This window comes from Acartia tonsa, chromosome 7 (genome assembly GCF_053477335.1).
Source record: "Acartia tonsa isolate MP-2025a chromosome 7, ASM5347733v1, whole genome shotgun sequence".
In the NCBI taxonomy this organism is placed as follows: Eukaryota; Metazoa; Arthropoda; class Copepoda; order Calanoida; family Acartiidae; genus Acartia; species Acartia tonsa.
This window is the reverse complement of record NC_137266.1, coordinates 25,461,031-25,479,048: the sequence shown is the minus strand read 5'-3', so window position 1 is coordinate 25,479,048 and position 18,018 is coordinate 25,461,031.

Below are 18,018 nucleotides of genomic sequence, written 5' to 3'. Positions count from 1 at the left end.
TTATTCTATTGATTTACTCGGAATAAAAGGATTCTTTGAACTTTAATGACAACAAAAGCATCTTTTAAAACATATTTTTTCAACATTTTTTATTTACTTCTTTTCCACTAAATGTGTTTTAATTGTTTATCTTGTAACTCGTGTCACCAAATGTTGGAACAAGATTCTTATCAATATTTTGGCCCAGGGCAAATTTTATTTCCAAACAGTTTCATGGACCAAGCCCTACCCCAGGCAGGGATAGATTAATAGAAAAAATTAATATTAGATAGGACTCTTCAGCAATTAATGAAAATGGATGAATCAAGAGCATTAATGGATAATTATAAAGAATACGTTGATACTTGAATTTGATTCTCGCATACCCTGATAAAATGTTTGCCCCAGCTGGCTAATATAACGTTACTCTCAATCCCTTGCCTTATGACTCTACCCCATGGCCATCCAAGCCCCCTTGACCAATATCTGTGAAGTGAACTATACTTGCAACCAAAATTCCCTAGTCACAAAATGCAACTATTAAATATCCATTAGAACATTTAGGCTACAACTAAACAAAAGTGTAATTATTGGCCTTAAAACTTCATAAGACACAATTTTGTAGATTTTTCAAAAAATTAAAAAAAGGTCATTAAAGAATCAACAGAATAGATTTGTCCATTGCAATAAATATAGAATTGTTTAGCCATTTATCTATCCCCTACCCTGGGACCAATAGCGACCATTATCGATTTGAAAGCGTAAAATTATTTTTGGATAATTGATAAATTTTAAATCAGATGTTTTTTTTGTATTTTAAATGGAGTAATTTAAATAACATGAAATATTTGAATTTGAATTTGAATATTTGAGGCTGGTATTCTTGTTTAATTTATAAAATCTCAACCAATGAACAGCAACTTAAATTAAAGATAAATTTTTGTACAAGAATCTTTCAGACTCTCATAACCAATAATATAATTTTAAAAGGAAAATTCAGTGAAATAACTGTTCTTAACTTATTGTAAGATTTTTGGGTTTTTTTCTCTAAAAAAAAAAAAAAATTGTGACAAAAATTCACAATACCCAATTTTGGTATGGGAGAGTTGCCTAAAGCATTGCCTTATACCTTTATATTCGCCAGGGAGGAAGGGAAAGAGTGATAGAGAAAGCTAGAGAGAGAGAGAGAGAGAGAGAGTGCAAAGATTAATGTGTCTTAACCTCTTTTCGAGGAAGCTTTGTGTTTATCAAGTTCGAAATTAAATTCCTTATCATTAAACCAAAACCAAAGCGCAAATGTCGTCTTTTAGGGCTTTCCTTTCATAATGTGGCGCGGCATAGAGTGTTTGTTTATTTTGGATGCGCACGTTCTTTACTTTTGAATGAGATATGAGAGTGTGAAGATTGCGGAGAACAAAATTGGGCCTATCATTGGTCTCATTGAGTGCGAACGACCCTAGTATATCAGGGATTTGAAACCATAAGAGCTTCAGGTAGAATTTGTTAATTTGACTAAGAAGTATGGTGTATAGGACGATTATATGTAGTTTTAAAAAGGCTTTAGCCAGCTAAGCATGAAATTTAATTATGATTAATATATGTTTTAGTAATTTTTATGTGCCTTATTGTTGCATTTAACAATGATTTATTAAACCAAATAATTTTCCTTTAAAGCCAAAGTTTCCAAAGATTCTTTAACCATAAGAAAAGAAAAAGATTTTTTTTAGTGCTCAAAGTTTTAAGATAACGAATAATATTTTATTCTGTATATTAATTGATCTTGTAATTTCAGGTCTTTGAAATAATTTCATCAATAAATCTATATTCAAACCTGCTGTTGAAACTTGATGGTTCCTGGTATTGGGGGTTTGTATGTTCGCCAACTGATCTCGTGAACTTCCCGCTAATTCGGAAGTCAAGCTCAACCAAAGTGTCATGGTTGAGACAATTTCAAAGTATCTGATGAATAGGCGTTAGCATTCATCAAGAGATCAATAGCATCCAGTGAATTATTGATGCAATAAACTGTGACAAATTTTCTGTGAAATAAGTACCTAGTGAATCAATATGCCACTAACCAAAAAGCAGAAAATTGAGCGAGCTATCGCTATTGGCAGTGAAAGGCTAGAAGTTTTTGATGAACAGTTAAAAGTGTTTTATGACAATCTAAAAGCCTGCCAAAGTTTTAGTTCATGTGAAAATGTGACTGTAAAATCAATTCGTGACATTTTTAGTGAGGTCAAGGACCAATCTGACCTAATAAAAAGTCTAAAACCTGCCGTGGAGACTAGTGAGCTGCGCGAGTTCAAGCGTGATTTGGATGAAGCTAGTGAGCAGAAAACTGTTGCAGATAAAGTTTATGCGTCGTTGGAGCAGTGTACAAAAATTCTGTACTGGCTTGACAATGATTCAGATGACGCGAGGTCAAGCACTGTCGCCAGGAACCTTGACGTCATTGAGAAGGTGAAGATGGACATGGGAGTGCTTAAAATTTCCGTGGAGTTGCGCCAAGAAGTACGTGATATGTACCGAAGGCTTAGAGAGATGGAACGTCGTTCATCTAATCTGGATGAGAGTGGGACACCTGCCATGCTCTCCAGAAGTATGTCTGCTGTGGATATTCGGAGTTCCAACCCGCAGTATGGGCGCTGGGACAACAGTTTGTTGCCGTCGTTCGACGGTACTGACACGGATTACCCAAACTTTAAACAGGTCTTTAAGGATCTATGCTCTGGTTATGGATTTGCTGACCAGAGGTTAAGTCTGATGTTGTGTATGGAGAAGGTGATAACCAACCCGGAACTACGCAAGCAAGTGTCAGCGATTAGAGATCACAATGAACAATGGGCGTTTCTTGACCAGATGTTTTTATCAAACACTCGCCGGTTCATGAGGATTTTAACTAAGTTGAACAAGATGAAACCTGTGGATAAACCTGTGGACGTGGTTAGCGCAATTGCTACCTTCAAGAGCATGATGCAGGAGGTAGAAGCCATCGTTGGTTCTGCAGCTAAGGATTACAACCACCTAACTCTCATTCATATTTTTAAAGACAAGTGCCCTGAAAATTTGAGAGACAAAATTATGATGGAGCTAGGTAGCATGAACCAACCTAACATCCCGAAGATTGTTGAACTGCTGGAGAGGACCAGGGGTGCCATGTTGGCCGGTGATATGTCCTATGACAGTGGCGCCGGCAAGAGAAATCGTGACAGAGCTGCCGCCGCGCAAGTATCTGGCCGCAGCGACAATAAGAATGGAAAGGCTGGGAAGGACAAGGCTTCCAAGTGGAACAGTGCATGTCCTGTGGAGAGCTGCAAGGAGAAGCACCCGATTTTCCGTTGCCTCACGTTTAAGAAGATGATGTGGTTGACCGAAAGAAAGTTGTCCAGCAGAAGAAGCTATGTGAACTCTGCTTGTGCGACGGCCATACTGCTGACAAGTGTAATAAATCTGATAAGCTTGGTGTTTGTGGTACCAATAATTGCGACAGATACCATTCCAGGTTACTCCATGAGGCTAGTGCTGGTGTGAATACAGTCTACAAGTCAAGTTCTGCACCCAGCCCCTGTACCTTCTTACTTCAGTTAGTTCCTGTTGTAGCACCTGGCGGCGGCACCTGCCACGCCACGGTAATGTTTGACTCCGGGGCAAATTTGCCACTTGTGTCTGAGAAGTTATCCAACAAGTTGAAGCTGAAATCTACTGGCAGATATACAACTATTTCTGTAGCTGATGGCAGTGAGTCTTCCTGCCGCAATGTTGTGTTTTATCTGAAGGATAGGGACGGCAATCTGAGGGAGTTTGAGGCAGCTGTCATGCCTACCCTCGGCGGGGCCAACGAGATGCGCTCGGTCCACCCCGAAACTGCAGCCGAGATATTTAAAATGCCGCCAGAAAGGTTTACATATATTAGTGGAGGCTTAGATATCATCATTGGAAATACACATCCTGACGTGTTTCCTTCAACCTACCAGAAAGTGGGCCAGTCTATGTTGTGGCGAACCATTTTTGGTAGTGGTTTTATCTGTACGAGTGCTGATGGTGGAGCTGGAGATCAAAAGTCGGCTTATAAGGCTGTCAGTGTCAGTGGAGGCACTTTGCCAGACTTTTTGACGTCTGAATCGTTTGGCGTACAGCCGCAGGCACTTTGTCCAGGATGTACTGCTTGTCAAGAGTGCAAGGCTATGGCCGACGGCACTACCTGGGACCAGCGTGAGAGGCAGAGGATAATTGAGGCAGGTTTAACACTAGACTTGCAGTCCAACAAGTGGACAGGTCAATATGCTTATATTGAAGATCCTCACACTTTACCCTACAATGAGAGTTTAGCCCGCAAAATTGCTGAAAAGGATTGTGCCAGAATGGTCAAGGAAGGTACCTATGGAATGTATGTGGAGGTATTCAACGACGCCATAAGAAGAGGCGTTTTTCAAAAAGCCACGCCTGAAGAATTGCAGTATGAAGGACCTAAGTCTTGTTCATCAATAGTGGTTGCTTTCAAGGAGGATTCAAGTTCCACACCCATGCGATTGTGTGCAAATAGTTCTCTGACGTTCAAGGGTACCAGTTTTAATAACATAATGCTGGGAGGCCCGCCGCCAATGCAGAAGATATTTTGTCATTTGATGCTTTTCCGCGGTTACAAGGTTGGTATAACCGCGGATATCTCCAAGTTTTATAACTCCATCCTGGCCACAGAGTTCGACAGCCAGATGAAGAGAGTTTTATTTTCCCCGACGCCAGATGGTCCACTTGAAATTTACCTGACCAAAGTTGTAAATTTCGGCGAGTTAGCTGCGGGAAATTTGGCAGTTACAGCCCTGAAGTTGACGTCCCGCCTGTTCGGCGGAAAGAGTGAAGCAGAGGTCAAGGAGATGTATGGAGAGGGACAAATAAACGGTAGTGAAATTGTTGCCAAACCTGAATTATGGAAGGAGCCACAAATACCTACCTACCCTGATGAGGAATTTAAGTTACCTCAGATTCCAGTTGCAGTCAAGCTTGAGAAGCACAGCTTTATAGATGACGTTATTTCGGGAGCAGGATCGAAGCCAGAAGCCAAGGAGATGATGAAAGAGGCCGACAGAATTATCGGCAAAGGTAGTTTTTCTTTCAAACAAGTCATTTATTCTGGAGATGATTGCCAGCCTACCAAGGTTCTCGGGCTGATATGGAAGCCAGCCACCGATGTGTTGTCCATCGCCACAAGAGTCAACCAAGATGGTAAGGTCAAGGGAAGGAAGGTGAAAGAGGATGCTGATTTGTACAACCTCCAGGACGCCTTGGACGAGAATCTGACGAAGAAGATGGTCCACAGGTTCGCCGCCCAAACCTTCGACCCGATCGGGCTTTGCAGCCCTATTCTGTTGAGAATTAAACTTGTCCTGCGGAAAACATGTTTGCTGAATTTGGGCTGGCAAGATTTCATTCCAAAAAGTCTACGGGATGAACTTGTTCAGTCGCTGGAGGACAGAGCTGAGGTCGCTAAATTGGAGTTTGACCGTTGTGTGGTCCCGGATGAACCAACTGGCCTTCCATCCTTGATGATGTTTTCGGATGGGTCATCAGAGGCTTATGCATCTAATGCATATTTGAGGTGGCCAACTAGACAAGGTTTTGAAACGTTTCTGCTAGCCACCAAGTCAAGAGTTGCGCCGGTCAAGTGTGAATCAATTCCACGCCTTGAGTTGATGGGGTGCCAGATGTCCACAAGGTTGGCAAAGTCCGTCAGAGATGCCCTGCCCTTTGATATTATCAGAGTGATGTATTTTACTGATTCATCGTGTGTTTTATCACAAATAGTTTCCAACAGTGCTATGTTGAACACATTTAATTCTCATCGTATTGGAGAAATTCAATCTGCGACCAACAAGGATGACTGGAGGTGGGTCCCGGGGACGCAAAACGTTGCAGATTTGGGCACCAGAAGCACCTGCAAAGTATCAGATTTGGGACCAGGTTCCAGGTACAGATTGGGCCCAGAATGGTTGCGCCAGGATGAAAGTGCGTGGCCGGTGAAAACTGCCGAAGAAGTCAAGCAGGTTTTACCCCCAGAGGAGTTGAATACCAAAATGGTTAAGTTATGTTCAATGAAAGTTGCCGGAGAAGCCGCTGAAGATGTCTTTAGGTTTAAGCACAGGAGATCATTTGGACAGGCCGAACGTATTATGGCAGCTGTCCTGCAAGTTGCGAACACCTGGTTGAAGAAGCTAAAGAGCAGACAAGAAGGTAAGGCTACAGCCGCTGGTAGTCATGTAGCAGCCGCAGATTCTGTGTACAAGCCGTCTTTGTACAATTTTATGGCGGCGGCGGAACTTTTCATTGTGTCACGAAGCCAAGAGGATGAGTGGATAAATGATGCTAAAGGCAATTATGCGTCATTAAATCCATTAGTGCATGAAGTATCATTGACCTGGCCTGTCGTTGGTCCCGGTGGAAATTATGTGACCAGGGAGATGAGGATTCTTAAAATGGTTGGTCGAGGACAGCCAGTCATTGACGCCATTACTGGCGGCCGTAAAATGATATTTGAAGACATACCAGGTTTAATAATTTTGGAGCCTGGTAATTGGTTAGCTGCTGTTTTTATGAGAGAAGCGCATGTTGAGCTTCACTCTGGTGTCCGTGGAACTTTAGCTGAGAGCCGCCGTTGGTGCTGGATTGTGAAGGCAAGGAGGTTGGCCATCATGGAAGTGAAGAAATGTTGGCCCTGCAGTGTTGAGAGGGCTAAGGAATGTCGTGCTACCATGAAGGAGGTGTTACCTGACAAGTTGGTCCCGAGCAGGCCTTTTGAAGCTGTGCAAGTCGACCTGATGGGTCCGCTGGTTACGAGGAGAGCTGCCGCCAAAACGAGGAGTCAGACAGCAACGAAGAAGGTGTGGGTGTTCGTGGTGGTCTGCAGATTCTCAGGGGCGTTGTGGTTAGATGCCTTGGAAAAGTATGATACCAGCAGTATCCTGTTGTCCCTGCGCAAGTTGGAAGCTGTTCATTGTCTGCCGAAGATCATAGTAAGCGACATGGGCACACAATTATCCGGTGCTCGCAAGGTTTTAGAGCAGAAGTTGGGCAGCCAGGTAGAGTTTTCTTGGTCTCAGATCCCGGCCCGAGCCCACCATTATATTGGGCAGGCTGAGAAAATGGTGGGATTAACCAAGAGATTGCTGTCCAAGAAGTTGGTGAATAGTTCTGTTAATTTCAACGAGCTCCTGGTGCTGTTGGCGGAGGTCAGCAAAATTATGAATAGCAGACCACTGACGATTGAAGCTGCAAACGACGTGGAGAATTGGCGGCTGATCACCCCTGGCCAGCTGCTGGGAAATGTTGACCGCCAGCCGTTGTGCAATGTGGCGATGAAACCGGAGGACCAAATTTCCTCCAGGTTGAAGTTATTGGAAGACTTGTCTGCCCAGTTTTGGACTGCCTACCGCCAGGAGATCCTACCGAAGATATTACGGATGTCCAAGTGGAAGGATGAGATGGCAGAGCCACTAGCTGACGGAGATATAGTTCTGGTTACGAGTACCAATCCCCTGATGAGATGTTTGAGGATGGGCCGAGTGACGAGAATTGAGGATGGGAGAAAGACTGCAAGAGTCTTGTTCAGACTGACAGATAAATCTCCCCTAGAAGAACATGCTGTATCAGTCAGGCAGTTGTTAAAAATTATGATTAATAATTGATTCTTATTTTATGGAAATTGAGATTTTTTTTAGTAAAAAGCCACATTTTTCATATGCCTATTTTTATGCCTAAAATAAGAATCAAATGAAATGCGATTAAATATTCTTCTATTTCATATGCTCAAATTTAATTTTATTGAGTTTAATTTCTTTTCAAAAGTACAATTCATTTTAAAACTTACCTGAAAAGTTTAACAAAAAGGAATAAATGTGTCGAGGTTGCGTGATTCGATATTTATTCTAAGAAAAAAAATCAAGTATTTTTTTAGCAGATTTTTTAAAATTATATATGAATTTCAATCAAGTAAAACATTTTTATTAGATCAAGGAATGATTGAAAATTCATATTTAAAGTCTCATATTTTTTTACAAAGAAAAATTGGTATTTTTTCATAATTTCAATGAAAATTCTAACGAAGATATTATTTTGCTATTCTTTAAGTATTAAAAAGTTTTATTGTTGATTAAGATATTACAGTTCTTATTCATTAGGTTTGAAAAACTTTCTGCCCAAGGATTTTGAAAAATTTTTTCTTACTACTCTTTTTGATGCTTAACAAATTTAGTTTTAAGTACCTATAAATCTTAATTTTCTTGTCTAAGATTTATTTCGTTTTATTTTTACCATTATTGTTTACATTTACATTTCAACCTGATTTCGTAGGTACTTATTGATTTATTAATAATGATTTATTACCTATTGATTATGAAATGATTATTATTTAGTATAGTTGTTATATTACAACATCATGATTAATAGGATTATCCATTTTAGGATTGTGTATGTGATCTTGTGATTGTCATGTGCATGGAATGTTGTATGGTACAAACCAATCCCCATCCTTCTATCCTAAAATGTGAGGTATTATGAGTCCTAGTGAGGAGTATAATATTGTGTATGCATTTCACGGGGTTTCATTTAGTTAGGAGCAAAATTGTCACGTTTTCGGGATGTGGCCATTCTCATGTGATTATGGTGAGTTGAGTTTAGTGAGAAATGTTGCTAGTGCTCAGCGCGAAAAAAAAACCTTGAATCTCGTTAAGGAAGTTAATTTGACTTTCAAACGGGGGGTGTGTCTTAACCTCTTTTCGAGGAAGCTTTGTGTTTATCAAGTTCGAAATTAAATTCCTTATCATTAAACCAAAACCAAAGCGCAAATGTCGTCTTTTAGGGCTTTCCTTTCATAATGTGGCGCGGCATAGAGTGTTTGTTTATTTTGGATGCGCACGTTCTTTACTTTTGAATGAGATATGAGAGTGTGAAGATTGCGGAGAACAAAATTGGGCCTATCATTGGTCTCATTGAGTGCGAACGACCCTAGTATATCAGGGATTTGAAACCATAAGAGCTTCAGGTAGAATTTGTTAATTTGACTAAGAAGTATGGTGTATAGGACGATTATATGTAGTTTTAAAAAGGCTTTAGCCAGCTAAGCATGAAATTTAATTATGATTAATATATGTTTTAGTAATTTTTATGTGCCTTATTGTTGCATTTAACAATGATTTATTAAACCAAATAATTTTCCTTTAAAGCCAAAGTTTCCAAAGATTCTTTAACCATAAGAAAAGAAAAAGATTTTTTTTAGTGCTCAAAGTTTTAAGATAACGAATAATATTTTATTCTGTATATTAATTGATCTTGTAATTTCAGGTCTTTGAAATAATTTCATCAATAAATCTATATTCAAACCTGCTGTTGAAACTTGATGGTTCCTGGTATTGGGGGTTTGTATGTTCGCCAACTGATCTCGTGAACTTCCCGCTAATTCGGAAGTCAAGCTCAACCAAAGTGTCATGGTTGAGACAGTTATCCCCGTCCTTCCTGAAATATTAAAATAATTTAACACATTAAAAATGGGGAGATTGATTTATCTTAATTGTCCTATGCCTGTAACCTTGCTATTCATAGATGCCGATTTACAACATAGACGTTATCCATATTCTGTTGAGTAACGAAGCTACTCTATAACTATAATAGTTCTTCCGTTTGACCAGCTACATTAACAAGAGCAGTCGATACAACCTATTGTTCTGTTTATTGATTAAAACAAATAAAATTCTATTCTGAAAGGATTGTTCTTGCAGTATAATTTGATATTTTATCTTAAAATAGTTTTGGCCTGTTATTGTTGCGCTACTTATGGTTAAAACTATTCCTGGGTTAAAACTAGCCTTGATACAAGTATAGCCTTTCTTTGACTTACTACATATACTTTTAAACACTTAATTAAAAATATATTTAGAAAACATTATATATTTATTGGCAAGGAAATTATTTGAAATAAATATTTAGCCTTATATGGCTATTGTCAACCTAATTTGAAATATTTCTATGGATGTATAATCACATGTGAACTGTACAGTTTGTGAGAATAATTTATGTAGCGTGGCTACTCTATAACTCTTTTTTTTCTCTAAAATGTCAAAAATATGTCCTAGTAAAATCTTTGTACATGACTGAAGCTTGTGTATTTTAAAACTTTTAAGCAGACTTTTCAAGGTTAGATTATCTACCTAACAAAAGTTATAGACAAAAATTAATGTTTTATTGACAATAACTGTTAAAAATTATCCTTTTTCTCTAATCCACCTAGTCTGTAGATTAGTTGAATATTGTGCAGCTAGCTTAGTACATAGACGACAAAGGACAAAATCCCAATAGGGAGTATACATCCATTACCCCCCCCCCCCCGGGCCCCCCCATTGGACGTTGCTTGACTGTTCGCTAGTTTTAGAAATAATCGCCCTTGTATAGGTTATATTAATATCATAGAATATTGCCTGATTTTTCTGGCATTTTCCTCATTTTTTAAGCAGAGATTTCCTGTCTTTATTCTTGTCTAGCCTATCATTAATTCATCTTCCTTTTCAATCAAAACTCAGACACAATGCTTAAAAATATTGTATCCACGGTAATTTGAATTTTCTAAATAGATTTGTGTCTTTTTTGTATCCCTTTTCAAAACCAAGGCCTTCAGTATACGGAAAAGCATAATAACATCCAAAGACAGGATTCACTTTTTGGTTTACTCTGTACGTTTGCCTGAAAAGTTGAATTAATTATGTAAGAATCTTCCTTTTAATTTTAAACCTTGCAAGGACATACATCTCTATGAACATTATCACAGAAGTTGTCTACGTTTATATTTAAACAACTTGAAATTCCGCTTATATTTTTACATGATTAAATCACTATAAAGCTTTTAAATTGATTTGTAGTAGATAACTTCTATGACAACAAGGTATTTACAAGATATAATGTTTAAAATCTCTAAAGCACCTTTTATTCCGTAAATTTTTTAATACCTGTCCGTACAATAACAGCTACTTTTGAAGTTATAATTATTTCATTGAATTATAAAGCAAAAATATATGTATCTCATTGAGAGAGAAAAAAACCAAGGCATATTAAACATTTTGAAGACAAAACTGTACATTTTTCAAATTTCTTGGGAGAAATAAAGTGTGGGTTCTATTGTAATTATCAATTCACTTTCCCTTCCTCCAATCCAAAATTGTTCATATATAGAGACAAAAAATCTAGAAACAAATTGAAGGGATCGGCAGCCTCGCGTTAGTCGCGCCAAAGCCTTAAATTAAAACCCGTTTGGTTGCTTAGATTTATTTTTTTAAAATGGGGATTGTCCTATTTGGGTCAGGTTTAGACTTCCATCTGATTTTAAAAAAGGTTTATTTCCTCTAGTTTTTTTTTATATTCGGCTGACGCTCGGCTGCTGAGCCCTAATAGATATTTATTGTTGATTTAGATGTAAAAACATATTTTCAAATTTTCCTTATATGTTTAATTAGGTTTTATAATTAGTAATGCTTTTAATTTTTCTGTGTTTTTTCTTGGCCTGATTTACATTATGTGCCTTATTACTAACAGCAGCTGTAAGTATTCTAAACTAATGAGGGCTGCATATTTTTACTTAATTGTTCTCCCTATCTTAAATATTTTGAAAATAGTAGGTTTAAAATTTGACCTCTAATATGTGTGTGTAGATATTGGCTATGTATAGATTGTCAATCAAACATTTTCTTTGCCTTCAATCAAAGGAAGAGAAAAGGGCCTATTTCTAGCTATCACGAACTTAAATTTGTATCTTTTATACTTTAGCAGGTTCAGGCAGTTTTAGAGTGGTTATGAGGCAGATGTGGATTGTATAAACGCGCCTAATGTCTGGATTCTTTGAAGAACGACTTAAATTGAAATCAAAGATATAAATGTTAAATTGCTATACCATCCGCCATTTGGACCACTATGGAAGCATATTGCCTGGGAAAAAAAAGTTTACCTGTCTCTTAATTTTGCTTTTACCTTTTAGTGATCAAAGAATAATGACTGCAAGCAACCAAAAATTGATTCACGATTAAGGCAATGGCACTTTTCTTAAGAAGAGGAAGCTGAAAATTGTATAAAATCTAAACATTAATTGTAAACAAGCATTTATGAGTACATGAACATCATTATTAATGCAGAAAATCACTATTAAAAATGTCAAATACAAGCAAGATGAAAATATTTAATGGATTTTTTTGACACATATTGGGAAAAAAGTTGTTTAAGGAATAAACTAGATAATACTATTTTACTTATTTTCCTCCTTCCATAGATTATTCAAATTTAACCTCTTCCTTTTATTAACTAACGGATACTTCATATTATATTTAATGTCTAGAAACGCTTGATAAAATTATGATGCCTAAACCACTAAAATTGCATTTGATTTGTTCCTGAAATTTATCTAACATCCTCTGTACAACAAGGATGACATTATACTACGATTATAGAGTTGCTACGCTTTCTAAATAGTACCTATAGCTTTTTTTAGGGAGGGAAAGGCCATTGGGCTCTATGTTATACTGGTAGTCCTAATTTTCTGAATTTATACCAAAAGATTTAAACCCTTATTTAATCATGATTGGGTTGTACTAGTAGTGTCCAAACTTTTCCACCAACAATTTTATTCCAAAGAATAGGTAGTAGTATTGTTGTAATATCATAGATAAAATATAGGGTCAGAGCTTCTTTTTCTTGTATGTAATGTAAGAATGGATATAGAATATACGTGGATATTATGGCGTAATTTAGGTTGCTAACTTGGAACTGGCTTATTGGTCAGTTCTTTCATCCAGTAGGAGGGATGGGGGTTGCTAAGGTGTATCGTTATTTTAGCCCACTGCAAGTTTCAGATTATTAGAGAAGATAAAATCTGGTGATGGATCTAAACCCTAATATATCCATCATTGTCAGGTTATTTCACTTAGAATACATATGATCATAAGACTATCATGAGATCTAGGAGAATTATGACTACCAAAGAAATTAATTTTCCTGAAAATGTAAGACAATTAAATAAAACTAAATATATATTAGCATAATGTAAAAAAAAAATTATAGCACAAAAGTTGAAGAATAGTTTTCTACTCTCTTATTGATATATCCTTGACTCTAATAAAATACAAAACCTTTGACACGCTATGCTTGCTTCCCTTTATATTTATTATGATAACGTGTTGAAATCTTAATGAACAATTATGATTAAAATCCTGTGCGAGACAAAAAGTTGAATTGAATTAAATTGCCCCCAATAAATATGATAATATGCAGAATAATATTTCACTTCATGCGTGTTAAGATTTTATTTTATTTTTTTCTGCTATATTTTTCATTACAATTTACAGAATTGTTTGTGTTAAATAATTCTTATGTTTTTCAACTTTAAATAATCAAGCAATATTTATATATTCTGTAAAAGTACCCAAAGTTTTTAAGCCAACGAATAAGAGAACATAATTTGCCTTGCTTTCTATTAACTCTACATATAAAACATAAACTTTCTTTTACTCAAGCATAAAATCATTTTATGTCCTAAAATATTATTTTACAGGCTGAAGCATGATTTTATTTACACCAAAACTTAAATATTTAATAGGTTATGAATGCATTTTACCTAAGATTTTGTAATAACTAAATTTATTACACAAAAGTCTTTACATTGCAACAAAACAAAATATTACACTATGGGTATGTTGAATAGATTTTGGACAAAACAAAATCATAATTAATTAGTGAAGTTTGGTTATTAAACCGCAGTTTTACATTCAGCTGTTGCTGCTAAGTACTTCTGAAACTTTGCAGCATTAAATTAGCAATCCACAGCCGCAGTCGATATTTTAGGTCCAACTGCAATTGCAGCAACTAAACATGTAAATGTTCAATCTTTTTAATTGGGCTTGTGAACAAAATCTCAATTCGACTTTTTGGGGCCAAGGGTGAATTTCGCGCAAAGTGTGATGAAAATTTTCTTTTACGTCCCTAGAATTTTGAACCAGAGACAAGATTTGGGGAAAAATTTACCTGATTTGAAACTAAGGGCTTTGAAATAAAACGCAAAGCGCCCAAATTTTTAATGAGGATTTGTGAGGTTTTAAGCGTGCTAATGGCAACAAACCATACAACAGCTGAAATCACAATACATTGAAATTGCAGTTGCAGATCATTCATTTCAAATATTTCTCCCCATGTTCTGGAAAACAACAATAATTTTAATGATTCATTATAATTTTAAAGAAATGTTTCGAAACCATTGTGTATTGCATATAATTTTACAGGTGTATGGAGGAGAATTTATCTCTTTAACATCATATAATAATGTAGAATACATTATAATATTTTTACTAGCAAGGGGACTCTATAAATCACTATCCACCTAATGTACTTTTCTCGGTTGCTATAAGAGATACACTGATCAAATAAATTGTAATGGTGTTGGGGGGAATCTAAAAGAAAGAAATATTAGAAAAGCTACTGAAGTTTTAAGAATATTATATGGGAACTTACATGTCGATCTAATTTTCCGTTCGTCTATTGTTTAGTTGGTTATAGTCCCTGACAATTTTATTGCCCTTTTGGATAATGGTCCCTCTATAATTTTCCTGAATAATGTCATCCTTGTTCATCTATTCTTATTTTAAATTATTTCTGCATAATACTAGACTTTAAGGTAAAGATTTCAGCGTAAATGTTTATATTTTAGAAGAAATAATTAAGACGGTAGGGCAAACGAACATAAAACCCTTATAGAGTGTCAGAATTTAATATGCAGACTGTAAAATTTTATATTTAATGGGAGAACTAGAAAATGTCATGTGTGACGTCATAAAAATACGTCCAAACTCATCTCTTTTTTAGGGATTTCCTTTCCCACTTCTCCTCTCATATTTTCTTTTTAGACGATTTTTTATAAGGTCACACATGACACTTTCCGCCTCTCCATTTTGTTGCAAAATAGCTGAATTATAGGAGGATGTTTAAGGACATACTTACATTTTAGGACTTAATTTTATAGAGATGTTTCGCTTATAATATTGTACCTTGTTCTAGGAATCATTGTTCCAAAACTTTAGATGAATTAAAGTATTATATAATACAAAAATTTCTGAATCGTAAAGCTGTTAAATGAATCATCAATCGAAGTTTGAAATATATAGAACAATTCTAACATGCCTAAATTAACGTATGTATGGAAAAGTTTCGCTTTTAGTAAGGATAGATTGGTTTTAGGGACATTTTTGGCACGTATAATTTTCTTACTTCTTTATTTCTTTTTTGAATAATGATACTTTTTTATGTATATTTTCAAACAGCCTTAACAAAAGTAAATTTTTCATAATTGGATTGTTGTAAATATAAAATTAACCACAAGCAGACTAAAGACTATCCTAGCCTAGCTACAATATGTGTGATAGAGTTTTACCTAACTTTCATTTGTAAAACTACAATATTTGTTAATTAGGTGCACTAGGGTTCGTGCATTTTTATGTGGCGCAACTACACTATACCTAACTATTATAAAAAGGGTATGGCTTTAGGTTTCAAGTAGTTAAGAAACGGGTAGGGTTGGGCCGGATATCTGGCCAAATACCGGATATTGGAACTACCTGGATACCGGATATCCGGCTGATTTCTAATGCAGGATATTTGGTTATCCGGTAATTTTCCGGATATCCAGGGTTGGCCAGAACACCGCCAGATAATGGATATCCGGCATTAGAAATCAGCCGGATATCCGGTATCCGGCCAAACAAGAATCCGGTCCAACCCTAGTAAAAATAACCAAGAAACTTAAGGGATAAGATAATGAACGATAAATTTACAATGATGATAAATTAAATTACTCATTCTGTAGATTAAAATTATTGGTTGAAAAGTTTAAAACTATAAACATGAAACCAACCAATCAAAATTCAAGAAAGGACCGAAAGTTTTCAACTCTCCCTGAAAATAGATTATACAATCACGTCCGAATGAAGCATATCAATATCTCAGAAAATGTTTGTCAAAGAAAAAAAATCAACATGTAAAAATAAAAAGAAGTTTTCAAAAGTAAAAGCTTATTACCTGTAGGAATCATCGATAAAATATTTTAAAAATGCATTTTACATTTTTGTTAAGAAATTTGTATTTTTTATTTCTTACAGTCGCATTACTTACTTACGGACAGACATGAGGAATTCAATAGTTATAGAGTAGCTGCGTAACTTACAAGCGAAGCTCTGAAACGGTAGGACAAACGGACATTAACACTTGTATAGTGTCAGAACTGAATATACAAATATGAATATATATATGAAGTTTTAACAAATTAATACGTAAATTTGTTGCAAAACTTCTTAAATACAGAATTATATTTAAGGACATACTGACATTTTTAGGACTTATTATAGAGATGTTTCGCTCAAAATATTGTATCTTATTGAAATCGGAATTAATCAGTAATCAAAAAATCATATCAATTAGATGAATTTATTGCATGAAAAATTGGTAATAAAAAAGTTAAAAAATGAACATGTTTAAAATGGACGTACGGACATTCTGGTAACGATTATAGAGTTGCTACGCTTTCTAAATTGTACCTAAATACTACAGGAATCACCATGCAAAGTTTGTAATTGAAAGGACAATTTTAACATGCCTAAATTAACGAAAAAAACTATCCGTTACAGACGGACGGACTGACCGACCCTAATTATAGAAAAGCTTTAAAAATGATTAAATTTCATGACAACCCTATTACATATATAGAACCTCTTTTAAATTTTAATTCATTAAGTTGTTACGGAAACATAATTTTAGTTAATATCCCACTAATTATGGATCTCACTGATATTAATGTTTCTTCAAATGCTTGAAAACACCTAATTCATCATAGCCCCTGCTTTTATTTTTATTCGAGCAGCTACTCTAAAACTATGGTACGTCTGTATCGTATTATAGACAGCTTTCCGCGGATATCAAAAAAAATATAAAATTAAAACCAGAGGGCCCGGGATAACAAGACAGGTATTAATTCTCTGATTTTTACTTTGAAATTCGTGGAAAATTGTCTGTAATATGGTGTTATACATGATTTTTCAGAATGGTTTAAATCCAGCCAATATAAATAGATTTCGAAGCAATACTGGAAAAATGATTTGGTATTAAAAAAGAGTATCTTTTAAAGTGATTTTCTAAAAGTATCATCTTAGCTACTCGACAAAGTAGCAAATATAGCCAACTTTATAAGCATTCGGATAACCTCTAGAGGAAAAGGTACACCAATATAGGGACTCAGGGAGGACGGGGACATTGGGCTGTTTATTACACTAGTCCCAAAGATAACAACCTTGGGTACTTTTATTGAATTTTGATTTGTTGGTTCATTTAGTTGAGTGTTTAAACTTTCATGTACATAAGTTTATGAGCCATTGTCTTATCCCTTTAGATTCTTGACACCAATAGGTCTTATCTTGATGTAACTCTGAACAAAATCTTGCTTATTGAAAATCATACGCGGCCGACGTCCAACGGACAAAAACTGGTGGCCCTTCTGAAGATTCTAACCGTGTCCTGTTTTGTGCCAAGACATTCCTCTTAATCTGACGCGGACCACAAATAGCAGCTTTGAAAACAATTCTAAAGTTTTTATTGATTTGACGCGTTGTTGTGCCGAGATTCAAACCCATCACCTTCCATTATATTGTCATAACAAGGGCCGGATACAAACCTATGATTTTATTGTTAACACAAATTAGTCATTTATCGCATCGTATTATAGACAGCTTTCCAGGGATTTTAACATGAAAAAGCCTGGTCTAAAAAAACTGGTATTAATTTTATAATTTTTTTTTAAGATTCGTCTATATTAGGTGTCTGTAATACGATGTTATACAAGATTTGTTTTAAGCATGGCTGAGAACCGGATTTAGTCCAGCGGATATTTATGGGTTTTGAAGCCATATTGGAAATATAATTATTTAATTAGTTTTTTTTTATACATGATAAATATGAAAAGGTTTATAATTGCCA